Source organism: Malus domestica, chromosome 02 (assembly GCF_042453785.1).
Source record: "Malus domestica chromosome 02, GDT2T_hap1".
NCBI lineage: Eukaryota > Viridiplantae > Streptophyta > Magnoliopsida > Rosales > Rosaceae > Malus > Malus domestica.
The window spans coordinates 9,008,965-9,025,154 of NC_091662.1; the positions used below are offsets into that span (position 1 = coordinate 9,008,965).

At 38.6% G+C, this 16,190-nt stretch overlaps 2 long non-coding RNA genes across 2 annotated transcripts; both read right to left on the bottom strand.

Moving 5' to 3' along the window:
• Positions 1-7,166: 7,166 nt before the first annotated feature.
• LOC139189282 (uncharacterized) lies at positions 7,167-7,577 on the bottom strand. Its single transcript, XR_011573012.1, has 2 exons — positions 7,459-7,577; positions 7,167-7,333 (listed from the first exon to the last, which is right to left on the bottom strand). It is a non-coding gene; the product is annotated as an uncharacterized lncRNA (long non-coding RNA).
• A 6,945-nt stretch (positions 7,578-14,522) lies between these two features.
• On the bottom strand, positions 14,523-15,176 carry LOC103415309 (uncharacterized). Its single transcript, XR_011573008.1, has 2 exons — positions 15,035-15,176; positions 14,523-14,760 (listed from the first exon to the last, which is right to left on the bottom strand). It is a non-coding gene; the product is annotated as an uncharacterized lncRNA (long non-coding RNA).
• Between the last annotated feature and the right edge of the window lie 1,014 nt (positions 15,177-16,190).

Consider the following 16,190-nt stretch of genomic DNA (forward strand, 5'->3'; position numbering starts at 1 on the left):
GGTTAATCAAACGGTCCACGTTCAATTTTTTTATATATTTATATATTTATTGAATCTAACGGCTTAGATCGAATATAATCAAATTTAACGGTAAAAAAAGAGATCTAACGGTCCAAATTCAATCCAACGGCTAAAATAATTTAAAAAAATATATTTAACTTAAAATTCAACCAAAAATTCTATAAATACGTATATATTTGTTCAAACATCCACACAAAACTCACTTTTCTCCTACAATTCTTCAAATTTTTCTTTCTACCACTTCTTCTCATTTCCAAAATTCTCAAGATGGCAAAAGAGCATGTTAGAGGTCGTAATTGGACCTTTGACGAAGATATTGCTTTAAGTTTGGCATGGATTTCTATTTGCGAAGATGATGCCGTTGACACGAATCAAAATAGAAAGGTTTTGTGGGGTAAATTGTTGATAAGTTCCATGAAAACTCCAACGCCGATCAAAGGGAAGTTGGTGGTGTTTATGATTGGTGGAAGATTATCAACAAAGCGTGCACTTTGTAGAAGGGAAGCTTGGAGAGAGCCATGGTTGACATGCCTAGTGGAAGGGGCGGCTCATAAATTGTGAGTTTCTTTGTTGATATTTTATTTGTCATGTACATAATAGTATTTTGCAACTAATTGTTTTTATGTATTTGTTGCATAGGGTGACAAAGCAATGGCATTTTATAAGACAAGAACTACACCCAAAATCAAGCTTTTAAGTTACATCATGCTTGGATCATCCTCAAGGATTGTCCGAGGTGGAGAACCAATGAGGACCAACAATGGGGAAGATTATTTCATAGTGAAGCCCCACCCCCAAATAATGTCAATGAATGTGTGAATTTTGCCGACAATGAAGGTTTCGAACACATGACCCCAACTTCTTTTGCAAGGCCCCTGGGTAGAGATAAGCAAAATAAAGCAAAGAGAAAAGGGAAGTCCCAAGATCCGATATGTGCACAATTTGCTAGCGAAATGGTAAGAATGAATGAAAACCATATTTCTCGGCAAGAAGAATCGGCCCAAATGTGTTTGGCCATGAAGTAACAAGGGGATAGGGAGCAAGAAAGGTTCAAAATTAATTTGATGATGGAGGACCTCGACAAATACACTCCAGAGAGGAAGAAATACTTACGTGGTAAGCGAAATGACATTTTACGAAGGAGTGCCACAAGGAGTATATTTCAAGATGACGATTCATCTCAAGACTATCACCCAAGTCCATCACCAAGTCAAGATGGTGGATATCATTATTAAGTTTATGAGTTTTCGATTGTATTAAGTTTATGTGGTTTATTAATTGTCTTTTTTTTTATTTTTATTTTATTTTTAAAGTTTATGTGGTTTATTAATTGTCATTTGTATTAAGTTTATGTGGTTTAATAAATATCGTTTGTATTAAGTTTATCATGATTTTCATGTATTGATTTAGTGATTTTTTCAAAATTTATCAGAATTTAAATATTTTTAGGTTAAAATGTTCATATAATTAATTTAGGATAGTCTACATAATTTTTTTTAAAGTTAATTTAAAAAAAATTAGCCTTAATCCATTCTTTGATAATCTCGGGCTAAAATTTTAAGCCAAAAGGGTTGGAGCAGAAAAACTGTTTCTAGACGAAAACCTAAATTTTCTAGGCTAAATATTTTTAAGTTTTAGGTCACCATTGGAGATGGTCTAATTGTTAAGGAATCTCCTACATCAAAGGAGATCAGTTCGTCAACAACACAATCTGCTCCATCAACCGCACAATCGGCTCCTCCGTATGAAAGTCAACTATGATATATGCTATGCTGTCTTTCCTATTCGATTTGATTAGGATTGATTCAGTCATTCAAGTATGATTGTATTTACCATATTAGGATTGTATTCAAAGTGTATATAATCACAGACCTGTACCTATAAACAAATCAATGAAATATACCAATTCTACATGGTATCAAGAGCCCAAAAACTCCAACGAGCAATTTTTTTTTTGATCCCTTTCTTCCCTGTCTTCATCCATGGCCACTAACGCCTCTATAACCAACCCTCTACCAGAGCTCAACTCCATTACTCCCACCTTGATCACAATTAACGCTATAGCCCAACTACCTGTGAAACTCATACCCACCAATTACCCATCCTGGCGTGCTCAGTTCAACGCCCTCATTTACGGCTACGACCTCATGGGTTATGTGGATGGTTCTAATCTCTGCCCATCAACCACTTAAACCGTGCTTCGCACCTTTTAGATTCGGTAAGATCAACTCCTCATTCATGTGATTCTTGCTTCCGTCTTACCGCAAGTCATCTCCCTTATTGCCTCTGCCAAGACATCCAAGGAGGCTTGGGACAAGCTTCTCCATCTCTTTGTTAGCAAAGCCCGTGCTCGCGTTCTTGGTATCAAAGAACGCCTTAATCTCCTACGCCGTGAGAACAAGCCTATCTCTGAGTATCTGCAAGAAGTCCGCGTTATTGCAGATGAGTTCGCCATCATTGATGTCCCCCCTCTCTGATGACGATCTCCTTCTCTACATTCTTAATGGTGTTGGCTCTGACTTCAAGGAAATTGATGTGGTAGTTCGTTCCCGCGACACCTCAATCTCTTTTGAAAACCTCCATGACAAACGGGTTGAACATGAAGCTGCTCTCAAGTGTGATGATACCGTTGTTGCTACCCCAGTGATCACTGCCAATGTCATTCAGACATCTCGCTCCCACACCTCAAACTGTGGCTACCGCTCTTACAATTCCAACTCCAACCGTGGGTTATTTGCCTCTCGCAATCCTTCTCGTGGTTCCTTCGGGCACCCCCACACATCTTCCATTGACACCAATTCTCGTAGTTCCTATAAGCCCACCCAACAATCTTTCACCGACAATGGTCGCCGCTCTACCAACATGAATAACACAGGTTATCGTGGTTTCTGTCAATGGTGTGGCACTCAAGGTCATAGTGCTAAACGATGCCCTCAACTCCAATATGGACCTCACAGTCCGCTAGTGGCCAATCCTACCACCCATGGCTGGTTCACTTCTTCTCCAACATGGTTGCTTGATTCCGGTGCCTCTCACCATTACCTCCAATGTCAACACTCTTTCTGATGCCTCTATATATAATGGTCCTGATGAAATAATTATTGGTAATGGTTCAGGTTTGGGTATCACTCATGTCGGTTCAACCACTTTACCCTCCTCATCCTCCCAATCTTTCAGCTTATCAAACGTTCTATGTGTTCATTCTATGAAAAAAGACATTATTTCTATCTCTAAATTTAATAAACAAAATAATACCTCTATTGAACTTTTTCCTGATATCTTTCATGTCAAAGATCTGAGCACGGGGGCAGTTCTTCTTTGAGGCCCGAATAAGGATGATGTGTACGAGTGGTCTCCCAAATCTTTTTGTCAACCGCAAGCTATGGTGGGTGTGGTGGTCTCTCCCAACCTCTGGCATCGTCGTCTTGGTCACCCCAGCCACCAAACTCTCCAACAAGTCATTCGTTTGTCTTCCATTAATGTGTCTTCCAAGTTGTTCGAGTCTGTTTGTCATTCATGTTTATGTAATAAAAGCCATCGGTTCCCGTTTGGTACTTCGTCTCTCACCAGTCATGGTCCATTAGACCTCCTTTATAGTGATGTTTGGGGCCCTGCTCCGTACTCGTCTATTGATGGTTTTTCCTATTATGTTATCTTTGTTGACCATTTTACAAAATACATATGGCTCTAGCCTCTAAAAAAGAAATCTGATGTGTTTTCCACTTTTGTCACCTTCAAAGCACTTGTCGAAAATTACTTCAAAATAAAAATCACTAGATTATACACTGATGGTGGGGGCGAATTCATCAAACTCCAACATTTTCTCTCATCCAATGGCATCACCCATCTTCTTACACCACCTCACACTTCTCAACACAATGGAGTCGTCGAACAATGAAATCATCATATTGTTGAAACTGGTCTCACCCTTCTTCAGCAAGCTTCTTTACCTCTCACCTATTGGTGTTATGCCTTTAAAACAACTGCCTATCTTATCAACCGCATGCCTACTCCGCTTCTTCACAATCTCTCCCCATTCACTCAACTCTTTGATGAATAACCCAATTACTCCCGTCTTCGTACATTTGGGTGCTTGTGTTTTCCTTGGTTACGTCCTTACAATTCCAATAAATTACTCCCTCGTTCCCGCCTATGTCTCTTCCTTGGTTACTCATCTAATTAAAATGCTTTTCAATGTCTTGATCTTTTCTCCAACAAACTTTTTATCTCTCGGCATGTTCAATTCGATGAGTCCACTTTTCCTCTTGCCAACCTCCCTTCCTCCATTCCCTATGTCACTGTTGATAACTCTCACACTTGGGTCTCCTCTCTTCCTCCAGTTACTCATGTTCCTATACACTTACCCACCAGGCCTGTTGAGTCGGTTGTTTCTTCTTCGTTGCCACCACATGTCACATCATCATCATCAGAATTTGCCCCCGTCTCATAACCGTCACCATCCGCTGCCCCGACCTCCATTGCTGCTGCTACCACTTCTCTTTTACCGTCACCCAACCACCACGCATTGGCCCCTACCTCTACCGCACCTCTATTCATCCCACCACATTCTCCAGCCCAAACTGATCAGGTCCAACCACTTCCCCACCTCAGCCTCATTCATACATACACTAGAAACCCTCATAGGACTGTTGTCACCCTTCCATCCTCTGACCCACACCTCCCAACCCCTCCGTACCTCCTGTGCTCCCCGATCATTCCATGATCACCCGTGCCAAAGCAGGTATCCACAAACCCAATCTTCGATATGCTATGATTGTTACTAAACATTTCATTCTCTCCTCAGTTGAACCGACATGTGTTTCCTAGGCCGTTAAGGATCCCATTTGGCGGCAAGCAATGTCCAATGAGTTCAATGCGTTAATTCGCAATGGTACATGGGAGCTCGTTCCTTCCCTCCCCTCTCAAAATCTTATTGGTTGTAAGTGGGTGTTTCGTATCAAATGGCATCCTGATGGCACTATTGACAGGTACAAGGCACGCTTAGTTGCCAAGGGTTTTCACCAACGCCCTGGTGTTGATTTTTCAGATACTTTCAATCCGGTGGTCAAACCTACTACCATACGCATTGTTGTGCATCTTGCCGTGACTCATAGGTGGCCAATACGTTAGTTGGACGTTAACAATGCTTTCCTTCATGGCACAATCCGTGAAAATGTCTATATGGTCAAACTGCCTGGTTTTGTTGACTCTAATCATCCATCTCATGTGTGTAAATTGAGGAAAACCCTCTATGGCCTCAAACAGGCTCCCCGGGCATGGTACAAGGAATTACACTCATTTCTGCTCTCCCATGGCTTTGTCAATGCCATTTCTGATGCCTCACTCTTTCTCTTAAAAAATGGGACTGCTGTAATTTATTTTTTGGTTTATGTTGATGATCTTCTTATCACAGGCAACGATTCCTCCCTTGTAGCAAAGTTCATCCAACTATTGGCAACTAGGTTCTCTGTCAAGGACCTGGGCTCATTACATTACTTTCTTGGTGTTAAGGTCCTTCCCACAGCCACTGGCCTATTCCTCTCTCAGCACAAGTACATTCATGATCTTTTCGTCAATGCCAAGATGGATGGTGCAAAGGCTGTCAGTACGCCTCTCTCCACCACTAACTCACTCATGCCTTACACGCCCTGACATCTCATTCGCAATCAATAAGCTCCTCAATGTTGGGTTTTTAGCTCAAAATTAGGATGATGCAATAAATTAGGTTTGTGTTACCTATTTGGTTTTAGTGTCCTATTTGGGTTTGGTTTTGACTTCTAGTTAGTTTCCTTGGTGGAGAGATTTTGTTAATTACCTATTTGATTAGGATTATGATTTATTTCCTATTAGGATTCCTATTGTAACCTAAGTCCTATGCACTATAAATAGGACCTTAGGGTTAATGTATTTTGTGTGACTCATTCGTGTGACAATTTGGTGAGAGTCAATTTGTGAGTTAGAGAGCAATTTGGGAGAATTTTCTCCGTTAGTTTTGAGTTCTCTACTCGTTTGGTTTAGGGTTTGTAATTTGTGGGATTTGGGCTGTGAGAGTTTAAACACTCTTTTGTAATCTCCATTTGTTTAGTGAAATTCCTTGTCGTGCTTCGCCCGTGGAGTAGGCTTTACGCCGAACCATGTAAATCTCGTGTTAGTTTGAGATTGTTTGTTTTAACTTTCACCTACGACATTGATATTTGGTATTTTGTTATAATTTGCTTCCGTTTGAGCATAAAAGTACAACACTCAATTCATGCATTCTCTTTCCGAGACTCACTGGCAGGCATTCAAGCGTCTTCTTCGCTACTTGAAGGGTACCATTTCCCTGGGCTGGTGATCGTGATGATCGCAAGTCTACGACTGGTTATGTTGTCTATCTCGGTGGAAATCTCATCTCTTGGTGCTCCCGTAAGCAGCGGTCTGTCTCTCGCTCCGCCACCGAAGCCGAATATCGGGCCATTGCTGCCACCACTGCTGAACTCACATGGATTCAGTCCTTACTGCGTGAACTTGGCATTCCTCTCCCCACAACACCGGTTGTTTCTTGTGATAACATTGGAGCCATGTTCTATTGTGCTAATCCTGTCCTACATTCCCGTATGAAACATATCGATATTGATTTTCAGTTTGTACGGGATCGTGTCACTCATGGTCTTCTTCAAGTGTCTCATGTCTCCACTACTGATCAGCTTGCTGACGCTCTCACCAAATCCTTGCCACGTCCTCGTTTCCATCTCCTTCATTCCAAGATCGGTGTCTCCGATGGTGCCACCGTCTTGCAGGGGTGTGTTAAGGAATCTCCTACATCAAAGGAGATCAGTTCGTCAACAACACAATCTGCTCCATCAACCGCACAATCGGCTCCTTCGTATGAAAGTCAACTATGATATATGCTATGCTGTCTTTCCTATTCTATTTGATTAGGATTGATTCAATCATTCAAGTATAATTGTATTCAAAGTGTATATAATCACAAACCTGTACCTATAAACAAATCAATGAAATATACCAATTCTACACTAATATGGAGGATTAAAGCATTTCATTTCTTTTAGGTGCTTTAATTTTGTTACCAAGGCACGAGATCTGTTATTTATGTTTCAAAAACACTTTCTAAAGTCGTCATAATAAAATAGAAAATTATGTAATTAAAAAAGACGAAAATAGAGAATTTGAATATATTTTTGGCCATCGCGGATGATTTTTTTTGTTTTAAATATTTTATCTTCTTATGATTTACAAAAAATCGTAATTATAAATGTTTATCTATTTTCCTCTAATACTACTTCTCTTGTTCTTCTCTCTGAAGTCCTCCCTGTAAAAAGACGAAAGCAAACTTAAATTCGGTGAAGAAAAAATATCTCAAAAATAAAAAGATGCAGAAAATGTCAGATCTAGAACTGGAACTGAAGAGAGAGAGAGAAAGAGAGTTGACCGTACATGAAAACGAAGAAGGCACTCGCAGGCCTCTTCGGCTTGTTCGGATCCTTTCCGGCTTTCTTCGCCGGCTTCTTGCTCGCTCCGGCACTCTTGCTTTTCAACCCTTCAAAATTCAAAATTCAAAAAAAATCAGCAAAAGTTCAAACTTCAAACGCACAAAGCACAGCAGAAATCAAAACCCGACAGAACAAATCACAGTTCTCCGATCGAACCGATGCAATCGGAGAGTTATCAAAGCACAACAGAGCACAAAACTCACTTCGTATCGCGTTTGGGAGCAGCAGCTCTGGCTTTACCCATGGCGAACCTGCAAACACACAAAAAAGTCAAAAATCGGTGGGAACCGGCGAGAATCGTTTGGAAACGGTCAAAAACTGCTCGCTTAGGACCGAGTCAGAGCGGCGGAGGCGCGAGGTTACCTAGGGTTTTCGAGAACAAGACGAAGACGCAGAGAGAGAGAGAGAGTAAACTACGCCTTCGTCTTTATGTGAAAACGCAGCGGGATCGTATTCGTACACAAATATGTTCATATCAGATTGTCTTCTATTAAACCACGAGAATATGATTGTATTTGTATCGCTAAAATTTAACCTTAAATTTCATAAATATCACATTTTATAAAAAAATTGAAATATAACAGAAAACTTGCTTAAATAGATCTAAATACCCTCAAAATTAAAACCAAATAAAAATTAGTGGCAAAACTCTCACCCCACAACTATATATACGAACAACAACATTGATGAACTTCCCAATCATTTTCATGTTTAAAAATTTAAAACTTTCTGCACATGGATTAATATTTTTAGCCCCATTGTCGAGAGCAGCATTTTCGCACACCCTCACTCCATTATTTAGTTTTGATTGGTTTGTGAGATCCGCTACAATTTTGAACTTGCTAATAGGGGTTATAGATTAATTAGATTTGCTGGGAAGAGAAGCACGAATTTAATTGGAATGATCCTCTTGTGAAAACTGTTATGATTTTAAATCCCTATCATCCAACAAATTTAAGGAAAATTCGTAAGCACATTCGGATTGGAATTTGGTTTCAATGAGTTAGAATCCTCAACTAATATCACGTCTGCTAAAATGATTGTACAAATAATATTTTGTCGTGACGATATTGTATCAATAGTAACGATTGAGTTTGAGTTTCACACATAACCAACAAATTTTCAAGTTAGTACTCAATTAGTTGACAGTTGGACAACACCCGCAACTGCTCCACGACGTTTACCAACTGTCCTAGTGGCCTCGCACTTTGAACAACGATGTATAGGAGATCTATTCAAGTGCTTTTGCTTTTCTGTGTAAATAAGTTTTGGAATTTTGAGGGCATTTAGATCTATTTACATGAGTTTTTTGCTATATTTGAAAGTTCTTATAAAATGTGACATTTATGAAATAAGGTGTCAAAATTTGGTTATTATTGATAAATACTCCGTACACAAATATCATTCTTGAATACATAAAGAGATGCATATATAGCAAAACATTGATTTTGCTCTGTGTGAACAGAATCACAGTCATGCACAATGGGTTTACACCAACTCTCTACAATAACAACCATTTGGTCGATCTACTGCCTCCTTTACAGTTTTGGAGCTTTTTAGTGAGGGCGGTCTGTTCGCTACATAAAAGAAAGAAATAAATTGTGAGAAGGTGAAAGCAGAATGTACAAATATATACCAAAGTTACTAAACTGAAAAGCCGTCTATAGAGGGAGCTGCCAGCATATCAAGAAAACAGAACAACAAACACAAGACGGTAGAACAAGGAGAAATTGAAGCTTGACTTACTTTAAAAGACTCCTATTAAGTCAGAGATACTGTCGATCGATTGAAGTGGACGGTTGCCCTTGCTCCTCGTCAGTAGTGATAGGAACACTGCGATCAATATGCCTCCGCTTCGGATGATCATCCATTGGCTCTGGAGACAAGGAAATCCATTGCTGTTGCTGATCGTATTCATCATCGATGACATCTGAGGATCCACGTGGGCAAGGCCTCTTTCCCAAGACCACTCGTTGCTCCCAAAGACAAGGGAAGCCGTTCATCTTGGTTGTGCGATAGGCGGTGCACCCAGCAGCTTTTAATGCGTGCATATTCGGAGAATTGAAAAATAACTTGACAAATAAATATCTCCCTCCCGCTCCTGCTCGTCTAAATCCATTAACCCAAGCCACACATGAGTTGCCTCCATGTCCCTGTCATGCGATTAATAAGGTCCAGAGCGTCCTCTTCCGTTGATGAGAACACAAGTATCACTAGGACTTTACGGATGCGGTGCATCAAGAACAACAGATAGAGCGAATCTTAATAACGTGTCCCCATGTAAATGTAGAGGAATTTCAAAGCAAAATTTATTTTCTGATCAATATTCAATGTTGGTGAGATAATCAGAGGTATAGATGAACCACTTCCAAACTTCACTGCCTAGATGAACAATTTGCAATTCAGGTCGCCAAAGAGATTCTTGCAAATTAAATAATGTAGATATAACTAATTACTAACAGTCACATGATCTGATCGCTCAACAAAATTAATATGCATTTCAAGAGAAATTAAGAACAAGAGAGAGGAACCTGATTCAACAAATTATTTTCCTACTTTGCCACCTCATCGCCACATAGTCTAAAGCAATTAGTCAACCGCAGAAGCCTAAGCTTCGGGCGCAATTTTGGAATTTTCCCCAATGATGTGCAGTCATCCAGATATAACTCTTTTTAGTTTTGGTGGAAGGGGTTGTGTAATTTCCCGAAGCCTCTAGCAACCACTCAAATGGAGTTTGTCCAAGTTGACTAGTTTGCTAATGCAATTCGGAAGACTAACAAAATTGTTTCTCAACAGATTAAGTCTTGTTAATCTAGACCAGAAATCAAGAGGCATAAGGAAATCACTTCTGATAAATTGCATCCTCTAAAATCAAGTTGTTGTAAGTTGGGAAGCGCTAAATGGTGTAGCCACACCAAAGGCTTAGATGGGCTGTAACCGAGGGAGAGTTTGTGGCATATGTATGCATATTTTAGTGCATAGTCTAATATAATAGACAAAAAAAAAAAAAAAAAACTGCAAGAAAAATTATTTTTTAATGAAACTAGCCCGGCGAGTATTTAGCACAACTAGAAATATAAAACTTATCATGAAAATTGTGATGCCGTTTTGTTCAAGATTTTTCGACTTTGATTCAGTAGGCTTTATATTAGTTTCAATCATTTTTTTTAAGATTGCCTTTACATCTACTTTCATTGTTTTGATTTGTGCTAGTTGTGTGATTGTAATTGAGATGTCAAGCTTTTTATCTTCTTCTTGTGTTTACATTTAAATATATGTAAATTTGATGATTCATTGTAATTTTTGCAATTTGCAAATGCGAAGCTTGTTGAGTTCATGCCAAGTAAATTTTAAGTACACAAATACAAAAGTTAAACTTAAATTTTTGCATACAATATGTAAATACCAAAAAAAAAAAAAGAAAAAGAAAAAGAAAATCATTTGATTTTAGGGTTATTTTTTTAGCTAGCCCACCCATAAAAAAATTTCTGGTTCCGCCATTGGTGCTAATGTGATAGAGTTGTCATCTGAAGTATCTAAGTCAGTTGAAAACAGTTGTGATTTGGTACTACAAGATGAAACTTCATCAAACTTCACCTTATTCTTCCAAAATGTCATGGCTTTTGGGCATCCAACGAAAGTAACCACAATGAGATGTTGCAACCCATAAATATGAAGTAATGATGTACCTATAAGTGTAAGGTTCTCACAACCTTCTGCATCCCATCTTAGAAGTCCAATAAGAGATGCAATTGATCAAGGCAATTCTCTTATGCCACTTTGTTCTATGTTCAAGTCCGTTAGAGATTTCATCTTGTCCTCCTCTATTTGCGGGAAACTCTCGAGCATTGTGCAACCATCGAGACAAAGCCATTCAAGGGATCTCGATCTAGGTCTTGTTTCAAACCTCGTAAGCTTAGAGCACCCACTAAGATTCAACTCAACAAGTTTATCAAGGAATCCAACAGAATCACCAAACTTATACACACTTAGATCCAAGTGCTTTAGGTACCCTAAATCCATTCAATTGTTTGATGCTATTGTATGGCAAAACAAACATGACAAGATGCCTTGGATGATAATTGGATTGCAAATTGAACGTAACCAGATGCTTTTCAGGAATATAGGATCTCAAATATTGAAAGTCACGTCCACCAAGTTCAATCCACCTCAAATCGTTGGGCAGATAATCAAGGTGTCCATAAAAGTGTCCATTGCAGTTTATAAAATTTCAAGATTTACTATCCGCAAGAAGCTTTTTGCATTCAAGGGTATTAGATCATCTAGTTTGGGCAACTTCACCACAATGCCTTTAATTTTCTTTGTTCCCTAAGATGGAAAAAGACATAATGTCAACAAACAAGTCGTATAACAAACAATTCACAAAGGCTGTTTCAAAATCCTTATATATATCTTCATGAAACCACAACTTGCTACTTTTCCCTGGTTCAGTGGGAGATTTTTCGTAAACTATACGCTTACCCATTTTTTCTAGCAAGTCATGCATCAAAATCTTATTATATTCAATAGTTATGATGACATTTTCAACGAGTACTTCAATAAGCTGCATTGAGCTTCGAACTTCTTAATAGTTGTAACACAATCTTTATCTTCCCCCTTGAAGAACATGCAATGTCTAGGATAAATTGTTGCAGGATATAATCCCCGACATCAAAACTTTCACAAAGTATTATTTGAATACCTCTATAAGGTTCTCCATTGTAAGAATCTTAACTATCCAATGTAGCTTGCCAACAATCTATACTTTTATTACACCAGATGATAACTTATAAGATTAAGAGCTAACGGAAGGCCTTGAGCACCTGCTATTGCACATCGTGCGAGTCTCAAATAATCATCCGAAGGTTCTTTTCTTCCGAAAGCATTTAAACTAAAAAGCTGAAGAGTTTAGAAAGCCCTTTTACGCCTCGTATATCAACTCAACTCCATATGATTCAAGCAATCATCCATCTTTTGTGGTTATGATCACTCTGCTACCCTCACCGAACCAATCGACTTCAACCAAGTTTTTTAACTGTTCCAATCGATCCACATCATCCAGAAGTAAGAGAATCTTGTTTCACCACAATAGTTTCTTTATAAGGCTGGTTCCTTCATGAACATTGACAATTTCAACTCTGTACCGCATAGAACTTTCATTGCAACTTGGTTTCAGCTTCAGTGCTTTTGCCCACACCCTGCCCCGGAAATCAGATGCAGCAGCATCAACCAAAAGCACTTTTGAGAAAAGCATGGACCAAGTAGAAATATGAAATCAAAAGTTAAGAGTGACTGGAAGTTGATTACCGGAGGTCCAGTCACCAGCAAGCACTTTCCGGGACTGGTCATCTCTGGCTTCTCCTCCTTCTCCTTCCACTGCCGTTCGTTTGTACCTCCGCTCGATCAGCCTACACGACTAACAAAAACGACAAGTCGTTGTGGAAGAGAGGGTAGGTGGTTGATTTCTTCACTGCTTTGGGCTGGGTATGTTGAAGAATAACCCGACCAGCCCAAATCAGCCCAAAAAACTTGACCTCCTGCGCGGTAATTTTATTTTTTAACGCCATAATAATCGTAATAATTTAATATTAAAAAACACCGTCAACAATCTGGATGATAAAATCATTTCGTTTTTTTATGGTTCGTTTGGATGTGTTTTTAAAATGATTGAAAACGCTTTTAGAGAAAATGTTTTTGGGTTTCAAAAACACTTGAAGTGCTTTCTACAAGAAGCACCAGTTATGTGCTTCTTCTAGGAAGCACTTTAAGTGTTTTTTTTCAGAATTTACTTGCATCTTTACTAAAGATTGGTTCTAAAAACATTTTCACAAAAAAAGTTTTCAGTCATTTTAAAAACACATCCAAACAAGTTCTTAGGTGCTTCAATTTTGTTACCAAGGCACGAGATCTGTTATTTACGTTTCAAAATCACTTTTTGAAGTCATTCATATGTTATTTTTGAATCTTCTATGCAATTAACCTTAAAAAAATCACTTGGCTAAAATATCTCACATCTAAATTTCAAGCGCAAGTGTTTAGTCGAACCCCATTTGTAATGTTTGTGTGACTCGTGTTCCTAAGCACTTTCAATAAAAGCACATTTCATTAAATAACTTCTTGAAGCACCCATCACTTTAAATTTTTTCCCTCGAACGTTTGCAAGATACTTTGAGGTGTTCGAAAATGGTTGAAGAAGTTGAGCCAACAAACGGAAAAATATCCCTTGGATATCATGGAAGCCCCAAGCCTATGTAATAATATTAACCCTTAGAAGATAGTTTAGAATCACCTGAACTATAAGTCGGGACGAAAGATTGGTGAATCAGGCAACCCCTATACCTTGAATCGGACCTTGCTTTGTTCTCGTGCATCACTGAATTAAGTGTTATCCAAATTCGTTTTAGCTCGTTGAAAAGCATTTTTAACCATTCCGATATGAATTTATACGCATGCTCATTCTTCACAAAGGTAGTGTCAACTATTTCACTGCAAGCTTTTATCTGAAACTTTATCAATTTCCAATTCCACAACTCAGTAACTCGAGTAAAAACAGCATTGTACGTCCGCACAATGCCAAGTTACAAACTCATGGTATTAATCATGGGTATACCGGGATACTGGCATTCTGTGCCAATGTAAGTTGCTCTCTCATTCTATGGGACGGGCGTATTGAAATCGTAAAATCCCGTGCCAATGTAAATCTCTCTCCAGAAGAGCATGATAGTGAGCGAAATACCATAACATTAACATCCCAGATTGTTGCCAAAGACTTGTCTCAAACAGTAATCACTAATCAGACCCCATTGGGAGAATCTCCCAACAGAATTGTTCCAACGTCCAGAGGTAAAGTCAATCACCATCCCCCGGGTAAAGTCAAACACTACCACCAAGGTAAAATCAAACAGCAATATCCTCGCATCACATACAACGAGACTAAACAACGATAACATTACAAAACAAAAGCTATTACCAATCCATCAAGAACACTAATCAATGCTTAAATGCTACTTAAAAGAAAACCACACACTAAATTGCATAATAAGAAACTAAGGAAAGCGTTATGTTACAAAAGAAAACTGAAATTTATATAACATAAGGAGGGTAATTAAGTACAGAAACGACGATATGGGAATCACGGGGAGCAGACAATCCTCAAACTTAATCACGGAGAGCATTCAAATATGTGCCATCAAGAACTTGGGCTAAGATCTCCTTAACAATGTTGCTGATTATTGTAGCTTCATAGCTAGCAGTTCAAAACAAAAAACACATTAAATCAGTGAACCTGTTCTTTGCTATAGAGATGTAAAAACAAATAGAGAAAAATATTACACGATATTAACAAAATGTGTACTTGAAATTTTTTTCTCTTTTTCTATCCAAAATGCACTAGTAATTACTAAAATCCACTATGTGTCGCTTGCTAAAGATCTAAAGAGTAAGAATGAAACACAAAACTAAATTGATGACATTATTGTAGGAAATTAACTATACACGGTAAGGGGAAGAAATGTACGTACTCTTCCTCCTTGACATGATGTCCTGACAAATTTGCTACTTCTGTAAGAGCTCTCTTCCACACGGGCACCTTCTCGTTGTTGTTGCCGGATTTGCTCACAAGTTCTGTAAACGCGTTACCGAAACTACTCTCTTGCTTTCGTACATGGGACGGTTCCACCTTGTAAAAAACTGGCAAAACGATTTGTTGCTTTGATTCTCTACATTGAAGAATCTTGACAAGCTCGTCCAAGCACCAGCTTGAAGATGCATAGGTTCTAGAGAATATGACAAGAGAAATTCTTGACTCTTCAATTACTTGGAGGAGCGTTGGTGATATTTCTTCTCCTCTTCTAAGTTCGCGATCAATGAAGGTGTTGATTCCCTTATCAACCAAAGCTTTGTATAAATGATCCGTAAAATTGGTGCGTGTATCCTCTCCTCTAAAACTCAAAAACACATCATATCTCCATGAAGGAGGCAAGGAAGAAGAAGCGACAAGTTGATTGGCCATGGGAAAATTAAAGCCAGGTAAACTAAAGAAAACAGCCTCTCAAAGAACTGGAATGTGTAGTATGGTATGACAATGGACTCTCTTGTTATATAAGTCCTCAAGCTTTTCTTCTTACCTACTACCTTCCAATGTGAATGTGGTCAAGTTGAGAGGAACTTTCCCGACGACTTCATATTCACTTATTGAGTATTTTAATTGCTGGCCTACGGCATGCGATACAACAACATATATGTTTCACAACGAAAGCGCCGTTGCTTCTCTGTCTTATATTACAGTTAGTCTTCCCTTCACATAGGTCCCACTAAAAAAAAAAAAAAAAAAAAACCTCGCATGCGCGTCCGTAAACATATAATATAAAAATTAAGAATGAAGTTTCCCAAAGCCTAGTTGTTTGCGATCTAAAAATTAGGGCTTTTACTATAATACTTCGAAGTATGAGATGAACCAGTATTTGAGAGGTTAGATTGAAACTGTCAAGATCTAGCCATACGAATCTAACAATTCATCTAACAATTCAAATGTTTCATGCATCTTATACACAAGTGTATTGTAGATTTTTTGTTTTTAGACAAATGATTGTGTTATTGGGTGAATTTTTTTTATTTTTACTAAATTAGAATTGTGTGCTCACCCTTTGGTCTTGTATATTTACTTATACTAATCAT